Genomic DNA, 17,290 nt, shown 5'->3' with positions numbered 1-17,290 from the left:
ATAGAGGCCTTAACAATTTATGAATCACCATTACTTAATATACGAGTACTATAGAATTACTGTTACGCCTGATTATTTACAAAATTTATTTTGATAGTCTAAATCAGATTGTATACAAAAACAAACTAATTGAACGGCTCACCACTTTATTATTGAACACAGACCTATGTAGATATAGCTTTCTCTACATTCATACGTCTTTTCATGCACGCACGCAATTTATCTTCAAGTGTTTGTTGGATCATGTCTTTCTTGGTCTTCATCGTTTTCTGGATGCACCCAAAATTCACATTGTAAATTTCTATATTCTGTTTAAACCAACACAGCACTCCTTTTTTATTTTCTTTTTGTACGTAATGTATTTACATAGTACCTATAATATCTAATAAAAAATAAATACACATCATTTGATTACGCGTGTGTAATGTTTCGTGTGAGATAACGTCTAATAATCATACTTCTAAAATTGGCGAAAAACATATTTTTTGAAAAGGAATTGAAAAGCATCGAAATATAAATTATCTATAAATGTTTGAAAGACGATTATTTTCGACTCGTTGGCAACTATCAAGTAAATATTCTGAAAAATGAAATCGAGTGGAAACCAATCTGCATTTTATTAGTTGAAGTGGTGCGTTCTCTTTCCATGCATGAGGTCCGAAGTTCGATTTCTAGCAGGGTGGACGTAAAATATTGGATTTATATGCAATTTTACACTGCAATATATCATTATTCCTGAACTGGAATCTAAATCGTAAGGCTGATCACGTTATTTTCTATAAAACAAAAAATATCTAGATACTGAAATTGGAGTCCAATGCAGTCCAGGGGGCAGATAGGGGGGTAAATTATGAATTTCTTTATCGCTGAAATTCCTACGCAATAAACTAAATAAAAATCGATCAAATTATTCAGTAAATTGTTACGTAAATATTGACAGGTAATCTGCTAAGTGACTGAAAATATCAATACAAATACAAATAAAAATAAAAATATAAATACAAACAGTATAGCACAAATAATGCACTCGGAAAACAACAAATTAAAACATATTAAACAAAATACTTTTTCTGGTAAATAATTTAAACACTAGTCTTTCAACAAGTTTCACTGCTGATTCTGTTATTAGCAGATTAGATTTTCATGAAAATTGCTCTATAAAAATTAACCAAAATGACAATACTGAAAGCAACTGTCTCAAGTCTGAAAAATTACCGAAGAAAAGGATTTTAAGTAAGAAAACATAGCGAGAAACATTATTTACATGTAATATACGTATATTAACCAGAGGACTCTTCAGAGGATGTATTAATTTTCTAATTCGCTAGTTTTATAAATATTTCCTGGTTTTAAATATGTACACATATTGATGCATTAAATCAAAAAATAAATAAATTTAAAAACATATACCTATAGGTCGTCCGGAATGAGAAAAATGCAAAAAAGTATTATAATGAAAATCTCGCAAATTAAATATTCATGGTGTAAAGAACGCATTCAATTGTAAAAAAATGATTAATTTGAACGTTCTCTCAGAAAACACTATTTCATTCTTTAGTCGTACCATAGTACTTAAAAAATACATACTTATACATAGCTGTAAATAAAATTGCTTCAGACGCAAGCGCATGTACGATTTTAGCAAATTTACCCTACGAAAGACCAGTCGCACTGAAAAAAAAAAGTTAAAAATAATTGTTCCTATATTTTCGCCAAAACGGGTTGCTTTAGCTATCTTTTTTTATGCGACTTGGAGAAAATGTAATAATTCTATAACTTAACTTTACCGCTTTTTTCTGTGCAACTGACCATAAGAATAACTTTATTAATACGCCAAGCTTATATATTCAATGAAGAAGACTTATGCCCGTATCATGAGACAATAATCAAGGCGAGGAAAGCACATTCTACTGTCCTCACGTTGAAATTATTATCTACAAATATATGAGATTAGATTTACTTTCTTCAACTGGATTTTGTCTCAGAATACGGAAATTGCTGAACAGCGATATTTCATCAATTTTTTTGATAAGAGTTGACTTCATCAAATCATGTTTATAATCAAGGCCTATAAAAAAAATAATGCAATATGGTTAAAGTTCAAAACCCGTAAAATTATCGGGACAAAATTTAGCAACAAAAATAAAGGTACGCAAGCTGAAATATAAATAAGACTTGTAATTTATAATTTTTCAGTAAATGAAAGCAAAAGCTTCTCTTGATTGCATTTTCTGAAAGTTGCTTAGATAATAAGATAACGGATTGACGAAAAATCTACAAGGTCGCATTATCTGCTGACCAGCCAATTTCGCAGTTTCGCGGATTTTTTCAATTTCTTTTTTTACCATATATCTATTCTAATAAATAAAATAGGCACTGAACAGAAAGAAAGCGCAAAAAATAAACAAATACATACAAATAACGTAGTAAGCAATGGGAATTATAATAAATAACATTTACTTAAGGCCGATTTACGCATGCTATTGTTTAAATAAGTGTAATAATCCTGTTTTATCTACCGGTGTGAAATAACATGATTAAAAATTAAATAAATTGAAACTTTTTGATGCTGTAATAACTTGTATTTACATATAAGTTACCAATTAAAAATACTTGGCACACTCACACTTTTTATTCGACCAATTAACGCTTTCACCCACTAATGGGCATCTTCAGACTGGTAAATATAATACATTTTCAGGATAATTTATGTAAAACTGAATATTATCTTAAGTGTAGGTACATAACGTCCTTACACTGTATAATGAAATGGGGAAAAAAATTATGAAGAATAAAAAAAATAAAATTCAAACAGAAGGTTACGAAATACGAGTAATATAAACCACTTATAAATAAAACTAATGAACATTGTTATTATTAGAGCACACATAAGAATATGTTTGTGTGCCCTAAATAAACATATATATATATATATGTATATAATACCAGTCCAAAGATGTTGATCGAATAAATAAGTGGAAGTGTACTAAGTGTTTGTAATTATCAACTTATTAATAAATATTAGTTATGACATCATTTTAATGGAATTCCATAAAAAAATTACATTAAATAAATTAAATAAAAAAATATTGAAACTTTATTCAGGTCACACACGAGTTAATTATTTACGAAAACATATCATATTACCTATATATACCACCAAATTTAGTACAGCGCCTTATTATAGAATATTTGGAACTTATAATATAAATATGTAATTATCACTTATTTGTTAGCATACCATGATTATTCAATTTTAAGCAATACGTAATTATACTTATTTGTTTTAAATACAACGTTATCAAATTATATGAATATTTTGCAATATGCGGGATTCATTCCTGACAATTATTTTTTTAATAAATCGTGAACACAATCATTATTATTAACCTGACTGACTTTCAATTTAAAATTCTATATAATAAACTTAAACTAAAAAGTTTACACTAATAATGAATTTACATTCCGCGCCGGAGCGATAATTATGGCACAAGTCCAAAATTGTCGTTTTTGAGTTAAGTATGCAGAAATGTTTGTGAATATTCCAATGAACACAATTTTTATGGCATATTTCTCTTCTTTAAAGTGTTTATGTAGCATTAAAAGCAAAACGCATTTTTTTCAAATTTAAGAAACAAGAATGGCACCATGATAATTATGCCATTTTTATTTTTAAAAATATTTAAAATTAGATGGCACGAGTGAGAAAACTTTAATTTGTGCGTTTGTTCTTGCAAATTAACGTTAGTTTACTGATGGTGTGAGTATGTCTTCTCTCCTGTAAAACTGAGTTTTAGTTAAGAGAATAGAGCTGGTGTTTAGTTAAGAGAATAATATTTCTATAGGTGGAGATTTATTTGTTTACTTTATACACGCATATACATGCATATATTACATACATTTATTTTTTCGTACTTTGTATTTTGTACTTCTTCCGACCAACCAATAAAATAACATTAAAAATATTGGTTAGGCTATTTAAACTAATGTAAGCTTACAAATAAAAACAAATCGATAAACAAATACGTGCACATATAAAATTAGAAATAATTTTTGAGAACATATTCATAATTATTAATGCAAACATAATAGACATTTGTGTTTTTTTTAATATGTAATGAAAACAATACTTACTTGAATTATCTGCCAAATGTAACATTTAGAATCGATTGTTACGGTATATATTGCCTTCTGCTTATCTTTGTATTGCCACAGAGTTTCCCAAAGTATCACATATGGAATTGATATAAGCTTTTATTTATCGCGGTGGGTTGTTTATTCAGAAACAAGCAGACTTAAACAATTCGATTATAAACAAAAAGGAAACGCATGGTGAATATTATTGTTTTATCCATTTGACAATGGTTTAAAATGCGCATATTTTGAATTACTTGAAGGCGAGACTTTTCACGCTCAGTGGGACAAACAAAAGAGCAAAGTCCTTTTTGTCAGTTACTCTTTAAAACATTTAAATTTTTTAATTTAAAATTTAATGTAACTCTACTACTTTAATATAATATAGTTTGGAAAATTATATTGTGGACCTTTGTCGGATATTGTCATTTTTCCTCATAATCATATTGAAAACACAAATAGAGAATATCTGTCCAATTTTTTATTTTTTTGCTTTTTTCAAAGTGCATTATCGTAAAGAAATGAGTTTGTCTTAAACATTTTTGAAAAAGTAAATACATTTAAAAAGTCATAATAGACAACATATAGAGAGCACATTTTCGAAAGGAGATTATAGAAGTCTAGGTAATTATATGGCTGCCTTAAGTGATCACTTTACACGCTGTGTAACATTAGCTTTTTTGCCTATCCATATTTTTTTTAATTACTCCATACATTGTTTTTTGTGAAACGTAAGAGCTGAAACCTTTATTAATAAACAGAGTGGTTAATGTCACGATGTGGATACCTGAACCAATTACTGACAGATCGTAACATATGTAAATGCCTAGACTTTCATATTCACATCTCAAAAAAGTTATCCATCTCGTTGTAGTCATTCTTGATAATTTACAAATATTTGGACACAGCAATATTTTTGATTACTCTAATAATCATTGTATGGTTGCATGTCCGTAATCAGCGCCTTCGTAGTAGCTACTATGATCAGGAAAATTAACAGTTTGGGGATGACTGTCAAACTTCTCAGGTAGGTAGGTAGACTTCACAGTGATTGATGTCCCCATTTTACTGCATTTTATACTGATAAAACGACTTAACATTTCTGCTAACACGCGACACATTACCAATTGCCTTTCTTTTCCTGTTCACTTTCGGCACATGTCTATGTTTCGACGCATGAAGAACATTGTTTTGTGCGTGAAATAGAATTAGAATCCTGCACGAGTGTTTTTGACTCGATGCGATGACTACTCTCAGATAAAAATCCTGAAAAAAAAAATCGACTGCAGATAAGTTTTGCTCTTTTGTAGTGGTTGGCGCTTTCCCCTAGCATGCTTAAGGTCTCAAAATGAATTATTTCGCAATAAAGTATCAAGCATTGGGTCATATTTATTTTATTTATCTTTATTCGGAAAGTTTACAAAATTAAACATTTTTATATAAATATACAAGTTTATAAATGAATAAAATTCTTGTAGGTACACAGAAGAAAAGGATAAGAAAAGAAAAGTGGAGGGCTTTAAGTATTAATTTGAACAATATTTTTAATTTGTCAAAACTTCTGTAGACAAGGTCTGGATTCAACTTCCTGGGGAGCTGTTCATAGTATCATATTACAACAGAGATGAAGAACATTTTAGAGATGGCATTTGAAATTTGTATATTTTTATTTCTAAAAACTATGTAATCCAATTTAACAATCAGTAAATTCAAACAACAATTTATGTATAAAAATGAACAATATAATACAAATCATCAAATTACCAAATAAGGCACTACGAATATACTGCCAAGCTGTATTGTCAAATACTCTACGGCTTCATTAATAACCCCCTTTAAACAGCCTGTGCTTCACAACATCTTTAAATGTCTTTGTTGACAAGGCCTAAATATCAAAAGGTAATTTATTAATAGTGGGCATGGCCAGCTTATCTTTATTTCTCGTGTTGAACCTGTGGAAATATCTGTTTCTTTTAAAATCATAAATATTTTTTGTGTACGTTGATCATTTTTATAAATAAATATATTGACATGTGACTGTCACTTTATTGATTTCTTTAAATCATCTCTAAGTGATTCTTTGGAACTTTTGCTGTAAATTATAAATTTAAAAATATTGAAATTATATCTTTATATCAACTTTATGAATGTAAATTTGTGTTTTTCCGAAATAAAAAAAAATCCCGACACAATCCAAATACATTTATGTAATATTGTAAGGACATACACACATAAAATACAAAAAATTAACATTCAATTCAAAATAAATGTACAGAAGAATAATAAAATTAAGATACGACTTTTTAAAAATATTTTTATTTTTCAACTGTCAAAAATTCTAAAACGGATTACGTATATTCCGTCACGATAAAGTCAGATTAACACAATATGCACATAATAACATAACACACTTTAAGCTTAGCGAGTAATCTCTTAAAAATAATATCTTATATTATATACCTTGGATTATGAATGATTTTGACTATCGAGACGGTTCAAAAATTGATAAAATTATTGATATCTTTATATGTACATTGTACATGTAAGCAACCCTCGATGTAACAAGTATTCTGTCATATTTAATAACAAAATAATAGCGTATTTTTTCACAAACAAATAATATATTTACAAGGCCTAAATAAATTTTCAGAAACTAGTACCCAAAATACGGAATTAAGCTGAACTACCAAGTATATAAATGACCCCCCATCAGATTCTAGGAAAAAAGACAAATAATTAAATAAGTGATTTTATGATATTATTCATTTATCTTAATAATTATGGTTAAAACGTCATGTTATTATGATACATAATATTATTAAATGTCAGAGGATCAAAAATTAAACGAGTGCACTGATTAAAACTTATAATGTTTGAAAATTATAATATTTCTAATACATCTTGGAGTTTTGATGAACTTGTTTGTCAAATGATTTATATTTAGAAGAGTCCCGACTTAATGCGGAATTTCCTAACAAGTCGGGACATAAAATTGTGTATTTTGTGCATTAAATAAAAAAAAAAAAAAAAAAAATTTGATTGTATTTCCTAACAAGTCGGGACATAAAATTGTGTATTTTGTGCATTAAATAAAAAAAATTAAATAAAAATTTGATTGTGAGGACCACGAGCGAGTGCACTCGGGCGGTTGTTATCTGCGGAAATTCCCACACTTTACACTTACACGGAAAAACTTTACCTGCAGAAAAGATTACTCCCGAATATACTTGGGTGAAAATAAATCTGTGACTTTTATGTAAAAATAAAAAACTAATTTAACTATTAAAACTAATATATCAGTAAATAAATTCAAAGTAAAATAAAATAATTTTTTTAAACCCTAGTAAAAGCAGCATTATATTTTAGTTGGTATTACTGTATTATTATTTTGTGTTTTTCTTTTTATTTCGAAATTTTTTAATTTTTTTCTCGTGTTTATTCGAAATTATATAGTTTTATAACACGTCTGGTTGTATTTCGAAATCATTTATTGGTTCAGTTCATACATTACATACAGTACAAGCACTAGGAAATTAAAGAAATAAAATATCGTTAGTTACACGGGTTGACAAGCACTGACTTTACAAATTGAGAGGCGGTCGAGTTATTGTTTCGCGACACGGGGTTGATTTATGGTTCCGAGTGGCCGAAACACTTGGTGCTTCGGACAGCCGAACTATCTTTTCCTAGCAACTGATGCCTCACCCCGTATTCAAAAGTTGGAGAAAGGGCCCAATAGCCAGCTTTCGCACCCTACTGAGTAGGTACCAGGGATCAATTACTACGATCTGGATTAATCAAATTATATGTCTAGCCATAGAACGATAGAACCCGTTTGGACCAAATAAGGTAAGTGACTAGGTAAGTAAGGGTTGACTATAATATGACCGTACAGAATGAGTGCTAAGGCGTAGCCTAGTACCAAAGATTAATTTTTAATATATATATTTTTAGTATATGAGAAAAAAAACTTATAGGATATAAAAAGAAAAACAGAAAATAATAATACATTCATACTAATTAAAATTGAATGCAGTTTTGACACTTGTTCAAAATTTTTTTTTAAACATGAAAATTTTCATCAAAAAGTCTCTGGTATCTTATATGGAACCTACACACAGAGAAACACTAAAAGTTAATGATAATAACAGAGTATTTTTTCCCGTTTTTTTTACATAGGTAGTATTTTGTATGCACGCCCAGAATTTGAATAAAAATTTGAATAAAATTAGTACATGTCCTAAAAATTTACATTCGCATAAAATATTTCACCAATTTATGTATTACACGACTCAATATACGACTAAATCACAACCAACAAGTTTTCTTACCAGTTTTATTATTCGTTTAATACAACTTCAACTTTGACTTTCATTCCAAAAAAACATCATAAAATGTCCTCTGCTTTTGTTTTTGCTGGGAGTTGAGCGTCAGCCATCTGTCAGGTTTCATGGTCAACTGGAAATATGGAGTACCAAAACCCATAAACGCGAGCGGAAATCATGAAACACCTGGAAATTTATTATAGAAATTGACCGAATGAAAAATAGCAGCGACAAATTTAATAACCAATAGCGAAACGGCACGCGCGTGTGGCAATTATTTACACCAAGTCCGCCACGTGGTCTGGTGGTTAGCGCGTTTTCTCACATAAAGCCTCGGCAAGGAAAATATAAAGTATATCGAAAATAAGGAAAAAATTATCAATGAATGTGTTTAACGTTGCAATAAATATATCATTCCCTCGACTGGTAGCTGAGGCATATCATCACCATCATACCCTTATCCACACCCGATGGTGCATAGAGGATTGTGTTGATACTACAAAAATTAAGCGTATCTCGATTATTACAATATTTGAGTTGGTCCAAATGTTTGTAGACAAAAGACTGGATTTCACCCCCTCGGGAGTCATTAAGATTAACAAATTACAACGGGGATCGAGAATACCTTAAATAAGGGAATATGGAAGTCTAGGCATTTACAGGGCTTATGACCTGTCGTTGGCTGGTTTATGTGGCCACTTTACACACTGGATTTCACAGTCTTTTGTCTACAAACATTTGGACAAACTCAAATATTGTAATAAAACCAACTGGTCGAAGAAGCTTAAAAATTAGAAAATTGTTTTCAGGCGTTGCCTAGTATGTGAAATAATTCAGTTCAGATGAATCTCTTCACACCAATAAAGGTTTCAGCTCTTTAACTTCACTAAAATCAACAAATGGAAGAATTGAAGAAATGTGGATGATCAAACATAGGCAAAATGGGGAATGTTACACAGTGTGTAAAGTGGCCACTTAAACCAGCCAATGACAGGTCATAAGCCCTGTAAATGTCTAGACTTCCATATTCCCATATTAAAGGTATTCTCCATCCCCGTTGTAATTTGTTTTTTCGATTATCTTTTACATGAAGGAACATAGTAGTCAGTTGTAATACAAGATTCACAAAGTCAATGTATATGACTCGTCGATGAAGAACTTTGAAAAAAAAAACTATCTTAAACACAGTGTGCAAAAGTAGCCACTTACCAACCAATGATAGTTCACAAATGTTTTTTTTCTCTGTGGCAATTTTATTAAATTTATTTCTTCTTCTTCTTGTGCCATATCAGGTGTGTCCAACGTTGGCAATCATTTCTAAAAAGGCCTCTCTGTCTTGCCCTGTCCGGAACAACTCTTACACACATCTAATTCCAGTTCAGACTCTTTTTATTATAATGCTCCGAATGAAAAAATCTGATTACTTTCTTTAATACTAGCTAAACTAAAGGAAAAAAATTAAATAGGAACATCAAAATTAAAATATAAAAAGCATTATAGACCTAAGTAGTAGCTATAAATAATAATATACAACATGTTATTTTTTTGTTTATCGTTTAGTGTTATTCAAAATTGTATTAATTTCTTTATTTATATGTATTTTTTCGTGATTTTTCGTACACGTTTAAAATATTTGTATTACCAATTTTTTAAATTAATACTTTGATCACTTTTTGTATAATTTTTATACTGTTTATGTCTTCAGACTTCTTAATTTGTACATGAATTTGTTTTTAATGCTACCTTTTACTAATGATTCTACTTACATGTGTGTTTATGAACCGCGGAACTTTGAGCCGTGAGTCCGAGACACTAGCCACGGGACGACAACCCGATTTAAGGCAATAATTTCTTAATGGTGGAATATTGTTATGCTCGTAATAATGATTGACTTCATGATTTTATTCCATTACTAATTATAGACTACACCAAAGAAATATATTATTCTAAATGCTCTTTTAGGCACAATTATCAATAAATATCATCATCATTCCATATCCGCTCTCTAGTTTGAGCATATGGTGTGCGCAAAGAGCTTCCATGCATCTCTATCGGCTGCCAGCTCTCGCGCGTTCTTCCATGTCAGGTTCGCGACCCGTAGTTCTGACATAAAGTCCCGACGAACAGTCAGCAGCGGACGTCCAGGACGTGGATAACCTGATGCCTCGTAAAGTAGGCAAGCGTGGTTGAGGCTCTCGCTTGATGACAGTTGTCACCGGAGTTTGCTGCGTCCCTTTTCTTATTACCTCATTCCTCAAAAGTCCAACCACCGCACACCCAAGACGCAGATAAATATAATTGGTGTAAAAATAAAAATTATTAGCTTATACGGTATATTGAATTTCCCATAGTTTACAAAAGTACCCTAGAAAATAAGAATTATTCATATTTTAATTAGATGATTGAAAATCGGGGCAATTGAGGTCAATGTAATCAAGGTTGAAGATATTTACATATTAGCTGTCCTCATACCTTAGTACAGTTTTTCTACCTACTAATCAATAACTGTTTCTAACGCTTCGACATCGAATTTTATGTGAGTTGAATTTAAAATACCAACCTTCGTGTATTAACTAATATAGGTGTATTTCGACCGGGAATTCCAGTCATTAAGATTAAATTGTATCAAAATTGTATGCAAACTAAAACAGATCAAATACTCGTTTCCAAAACATATCTTCTAACATACATTATACAATATGTTATCTTATTTATTTATTTTTATTCACAGCAATCGGCCATTAACATTGGTAATTAAACACAAACTATATATTTATATATCATTTAAATTTCAATCTTTAATGAATGAGGAACTTTAGCCCTACGGGAAATTGGATACAAAAATGTTTTCTCGCGCGGTAAAAATTAGAGCATTAAATTGTACAGTAAAATTTCTTAAAAATTTACGAAAAAAAAAACAAATTTTAATAAAAACGCACTACTTTAAATGGCGTCACTGGTTCATATAAACTATCCAATGATATGAGAGCTTTAAAGGCTATCCGGTTTGGTCACCATAAATGAACCAATCGGAAAAACTGCCATAGAACAACCTCTGACGTCACACGCGGAGTTATTTCAGAAATAGGAAACTTTAAAAAATCATAGCGCTGATAATACGATATATAAAAATAAAAAAATGATAAATTTTGGCTTAGTTTAATATTCAATTAATAGATAAAAGAATAAAAAAAGGCACTGAACTTCCTCATTGACAATTAAGACGTCGTGGTCTCGTGGTAGTATCTTGGACTCACGAATCAGAGGTCCACGGTTCAAACTTCGAACCCCGCTTTACCACAACTTGTTTTCCATTTCTAAAGCGTTTATTTACCACTAAAGAAAATTACCCCAAAATAGACATGTTTGGGTAAATCCTATAAACCCGAGTTTTATTGTTTTATTGAAAAAAATAATTTACGCTCACTTTGTCATTGTTTCTTGGCTGGCACCTGAAGCGTAAAACTGACTACTGATCACCTTACCTTCCATATAACTAAAATGATTCAGATCTAATCATGTAGCGCCCTATGCGTCACTGGGCGCTAGTAGGGATATTATTATGTATAATAAAACATTTCTAAGGATTCATTAGTCATTTCTCTCATCTACCTTTTAATCATTAAAAACGAGTTGTTTTTTCTTTATCAGGACCTTTTACCAAAATACGATAAAATTTTCCTAGGACAAATAACATTCATTTACAAATTATAAAAAGCAATTCAACAATAAAAACAGAAAAGACAAAAAATAACAATGTGTTCTGCCGAAGTAGCAAACAAAGAATGATTAATCGACGTCCACTAGATCAATTGGTAAGAAAAGATTAAAAAGATTGAAAGAAAATTAATTATTTAAAAGACATTACAAAAGCCATCTTTTTATTATTTTTATTTCTTTATTTTTGAAAATATATTATAAAGTAATGCATAGTAAGAGAAGACCCGTGCTAAGGTAGAGTAACATATATGTTTATTTATATATCTCCATATACATACACACACACACGTGTGCACCCTTATAAACATTCATACACATAAACACATACAAACATGTACATTCACACATACATACACGTACATACACACAAATACATACACACAAATACATACACACAAATACATACATACAAATATATGCGTACATAAATACACATATGTATACATACACATACCCACATAAATATTCATACATTTGTAAAGAAATACCTACCTAGAAATAATGTCTAGGATTCCTTTATGTTTAAATAATGGCACGCTTTTCAAATGTGATTGTGTGTTGACTTGGCTAAAGGCCGTTTAACATTGGGCATAAAATGGTACAAGATCTTGTGCAAGTTCTTGCGCAGTTTTTTTAACAGTAATTATTATGCCAAATCTTGGGCCATTTTATTAGCTGTTTTACACTGGACAGTTTCTTGCGCGTAAGCATGCGCAGTACGTTGTTTTCGACGCCATTAGAGACTAGTTTGACATTTGACAGTTCGCAAACCGAGCTATTTAGTGACGACGCCGTTACTGACAACTAACAATATATTTATTATGTTTGCGATCAACAACCAACATAAAGCTTCTAATCAACATGGATTGTGAACATTTGCTCTTAGCAGCTTTTGCAGTGTCTACAGTCTGCAGTGTACTCAAAATGTTCTTCCTAAAAAGTGTCAAAAATACTCAATGCCAAAAAAAGATTTGATCTAAACGATTATTGTAGGCATAATCCAACATTGAAATTTTAAAAAAACTTAGATTTGTTTTTATTGTTATAACTTTCCACTTAAATTCATTACCTTCAAAATCATTGGATTATATTTTTATTAAAATGCTTTGTCTTTATATATACCACATATATGGCATCCTGAGATTCATGCGAAATTCTATTTCTCACGCACTTGAAACTTATTATTATAAAAGGCATTTGTGCCATGTACAGTATACGGAATTAATCAAATAAATATAAATAAGGCATAAAAATAATGAGAATATACAAGAATAACATAAAATCAATGCAAGTTTTTAAAAAAGGAAATGTTCGTTCATTCTTTTTAATGTCTTTTATTGCAATCCGTTCAGGCAGATTAATATGGGCCCGTGTAAACCGCCCTCAACATTTGATGGAAACATCATAATAAAGTATCGTGAAAGCAATTTATAGAGATATGTAAAGTTGTAATGGGGTGTTGTCGTGTGATATATAGCGACACGGCTTTCTTGGCAAAGTTATTTCTAGTTTGGAAGGTACTATTATGTCCTAAATACCACTTTGGTCTTGATTCACAAGACATGTCAAGTAGTTAATTATACACAAGCACGCTACTCCAGACAACAAAGAGTGCCTACTGCATCAAACTAAGATCGCGCACTTGACTAAACTTAGCTACTCGAACATGTATACTAAATAAATAAAAATAAAAAGTAAAAAATATAAGAAAGAATCTTATTTTGCGAGTATTACAATAATATTTCGAATTTGTTTAAATTTTTGCAGACATGGACCGGATTTCACCCCCGGGGAGTTGACAACATCGACATATTATAACAGACATGAGAAACACAAGGTAATATGGAAATCTAGGCATTTACAGGACTTGTGACTTGTCATTCATTGACAATTTAAAATGAAATGTTTATCTGTGTTTATAATTAATTTATATTATTTTTCATTTGTGAGTTCCGAATAGGGAAATATCACATACTACGAGTACCAATAAAAATATGTAAAATGGATTATTAAAAATTAATTATGTTTTCAAAAGCAATATGGATTTTGTGGAGAAACGTTTTTACACGTAACTTGAAAAATAAATTATAAAAATACATGTCCCTAGAAAAACGCGACATGTTTGGCATTGATAATTATGACGTCAAAGTTTATGACGACGTTCTATAAACGTGACGTTTAGAAGCGTGGCAAATGCAATGACCGTTTTTGCGGGAATCCAAAATTATAAATTAAAAAAAAAAAATTTATGCTACTAATAAGTTGTAAAAAAGTATATTTTTACTGGACAGTATTTCATGGACCTTTAAAATTATTTTTAAAAAAGGGATATTTCCCTATTGGTAAATTAAATTGTAAAAATCCCTCTTCCCCTCCTCTACTTCTTTCTTCATTACCGGATCCTCAACTTTCCTGCTGTGCTCTTTTTTCCTTTTCTTGTATAATATTTTTAAAAAGGGGGAGAAGAGAAAAGTGCTATAGGAAGTGCCATCTTTCTAAATATGTTTCAATAGCGAGGGAAAACATTTTTACATTGAAGTCTAGGCATTTACAGGGCTTATGATCTGTCGTTGGCTGGTTTAAGTGGCTACTTGTCACACTGTGTAACATTAAATGTGCTACACAGTGTGTAAAGTGGCCACCTAAACCAGCCAATGACAGATCATAAGCCCTGTAAATGCCTAGACTTCCATAACCTCTCCTCAAAAATGTTTTTCCTCTCCGTTGCAACATATTTAGATATGAATAACTTCCCTATGGAGGAAATTCAGCCAGTCTGCAAGCATTTGGACATACTCAAATATTGTTGAGTACCTTCTTTGTTTATGTCAACTATGCGGAAAAAATACCAAGTCTGTCTTCTGCCTTTCTTTTAAAAAAATAAATAAATTTTATTTTCTTTTCTTTTTTCTTATCCCTTCTTTGAATTTTGTGAAAGACTGAATGATATCCACTATAAATAAATAAATAAATTAGTTCAATAATTTACCTTTTTGTTATACAGCGTGTTCATTAAACCCTGTCACATCCGAAACTACGATGATCAATATGAGCAAAAATACATATTAGCACATTGAAATATTTTTTTAGAATGAATAAAATTTTAAAAAATAAAACATCTAATAAAGCAAATGGTTGCTTACTTCTGCAGGGGAGAAACGAGGAGGGGGAGGGTGGAATCTGATACTGCACCGCTCTCCCCTCACGTCTCTCCTGCAGAAGTAAGCAACCATTTGTTTTTTTTAAATATTTTATTATTTTAAATTTTCTTTGTTTTAAATATTTTTTTAAATATGCTAATATGTCTTCTTGGTCTTATTGATTATTGTGGTTTCGGATGTGACACGGTTAGGCGGCCTCCGTGGTACAGTGGTCAAGACGCTTGACTCACGCACGGAAGGTTCCGGGTTCGATTCCCGGTGAGAACACAAAAAAATAAAATGTGATTTTTCTCAAGCCTGGGTGCTCTGTGAAGTGATGCAAAAAAAAAAGTAAAAATGTAAAAAGAACGATCTGTATACTCGTAATAATCGTAGGTAATAGATAGATCAAATCTTGTCTTGAGGTAGTATTTTTTTTGTTTTAGCTTTAATTTTCTTGATGTATTTTATTTTAATTGTACCTGTATGTATTACAAAGAAATGTGTTAGCCATTGTTGAATGAACTTCATAAGGCCGTAAATAAATAAATAAATACCTCAAGCATAGTTCACGAAAGTGATTCTATGCAATATTGAAGTAATTTTAAAGGATATTTGTTTTCTTTGCTTTCTGATTCTTGGATTGAGATACTTAACTAGTTATTTATATAGATATAGATAACGAGCTGAACTCGGAAATGCTTTGATATTCTTAAGTTTAAGTATATACTCACATAAAGATTAAATGATTCAATCGAATTTTTATATCAATTAATGTATTCAGATTAAATAACGAGTATATATGTATATTATACATGATTATTTTTGTGCTTTGGATTATATAAATTGTTAGGATATGCATTGATACAGAATTTTGAAAATAAGATTTTTGATTTTTTTGTCACTGTCTTGCAAATGCCTCCCCAATATTGTGCAAAAAAGACAACAAGCATGTCAGATATTTTATGCCTAACTAAAATAGACAACAATCGACGTTTCGTTGTCCTGTTTTCTTCACCTCAAAACTAAGTCGATTTTGTGATTACGGGTTTTCAGATGGTTCTTGTTACCATAATAAACGAAAAAGAAAAACTATTGAAACACGCCAATAGCAAATATGTATGGTACGTACCACTGTTCTAGTGCCATAACCCAGGGTGAAAATAAAAAAAATTCAGACCGCGTTTCGTCTTAAGATAAAACATTATTAGATAAGCTTACAACACTTTGCTTTATAATGCTTTTACGTAACCATAGAAACAGGTTCGGTTTTCTTAAATAAAACTATTAATCTATAAATTCACATAAACAACCCTGAGCCCTCTAAAATTATGGCACTTAACTCATGCCCAAAAGCTCAGTCATGCCCAATGCGTATTTAGTCGTTATTTAACCGTCATTCGGTTTTGAAGTGAGCTTGACATTTAATTCAAAACCGTGCCGTGAAAGCATGTTAAAATCGGTAGGATAAATGTAAATAAGGTTTTGTAACTTTTCATTTCTGAGACCTAGGTACTTGTTTATGGTTAAATTTCAAAATTTAAATTAATTCGTTTTCAAATATAGAATTATTTTTTTAAATGTCTTACTCTACTCCTTTACCAACAGGGGTGCACATTATATAGGAATGCGATTTTCAAAAACGTATTAAATGTCAGTAGATATTATTTAATACTACCAAAAATTTTGTAAAAATAAATAAATGGGTAAGAAATTATGAGGAATTGAGCGCAAGGATCCGATTGGGATTCATAAAAAACATAAACATTTATTGTATACAAACTTTTTTACATGCAAAAAAATAACATCCTCCGATTTTTTTAGTATATGCATTCTCGTCAAATGCAGCTCTGGCAAATGGTGAATACAACATTTACGCTTCCAACTTTTTTTATATGAATCAGATTGAGGCCCAGGTCTAAGTTCGTTCTAAAAAAAAACACATGTTAATCGATCCAGTAAAAACAGGCT

Source organism: Micrasema longulum, unplaced genomic scaffold (genome assembly GCF_059751315.1).
Source record: "Micrasema longulum isolate JH-2025_06_02 unplaced genomic scaffold, ASM5975131v1 h1tg000629l, whole genome shotgun sequence".
NCBI classification, from domain to species: Eukaryota; Metazoa; Arthropoda; class Insecta; order Trichoptera; family Brachycentridae; genus Micrasema; species Micrasema longulum.
The sequence above is the reverse complement of the archived record's forward strand: the minus strand, read 5'-3'. Positions refer to the sequence as shown.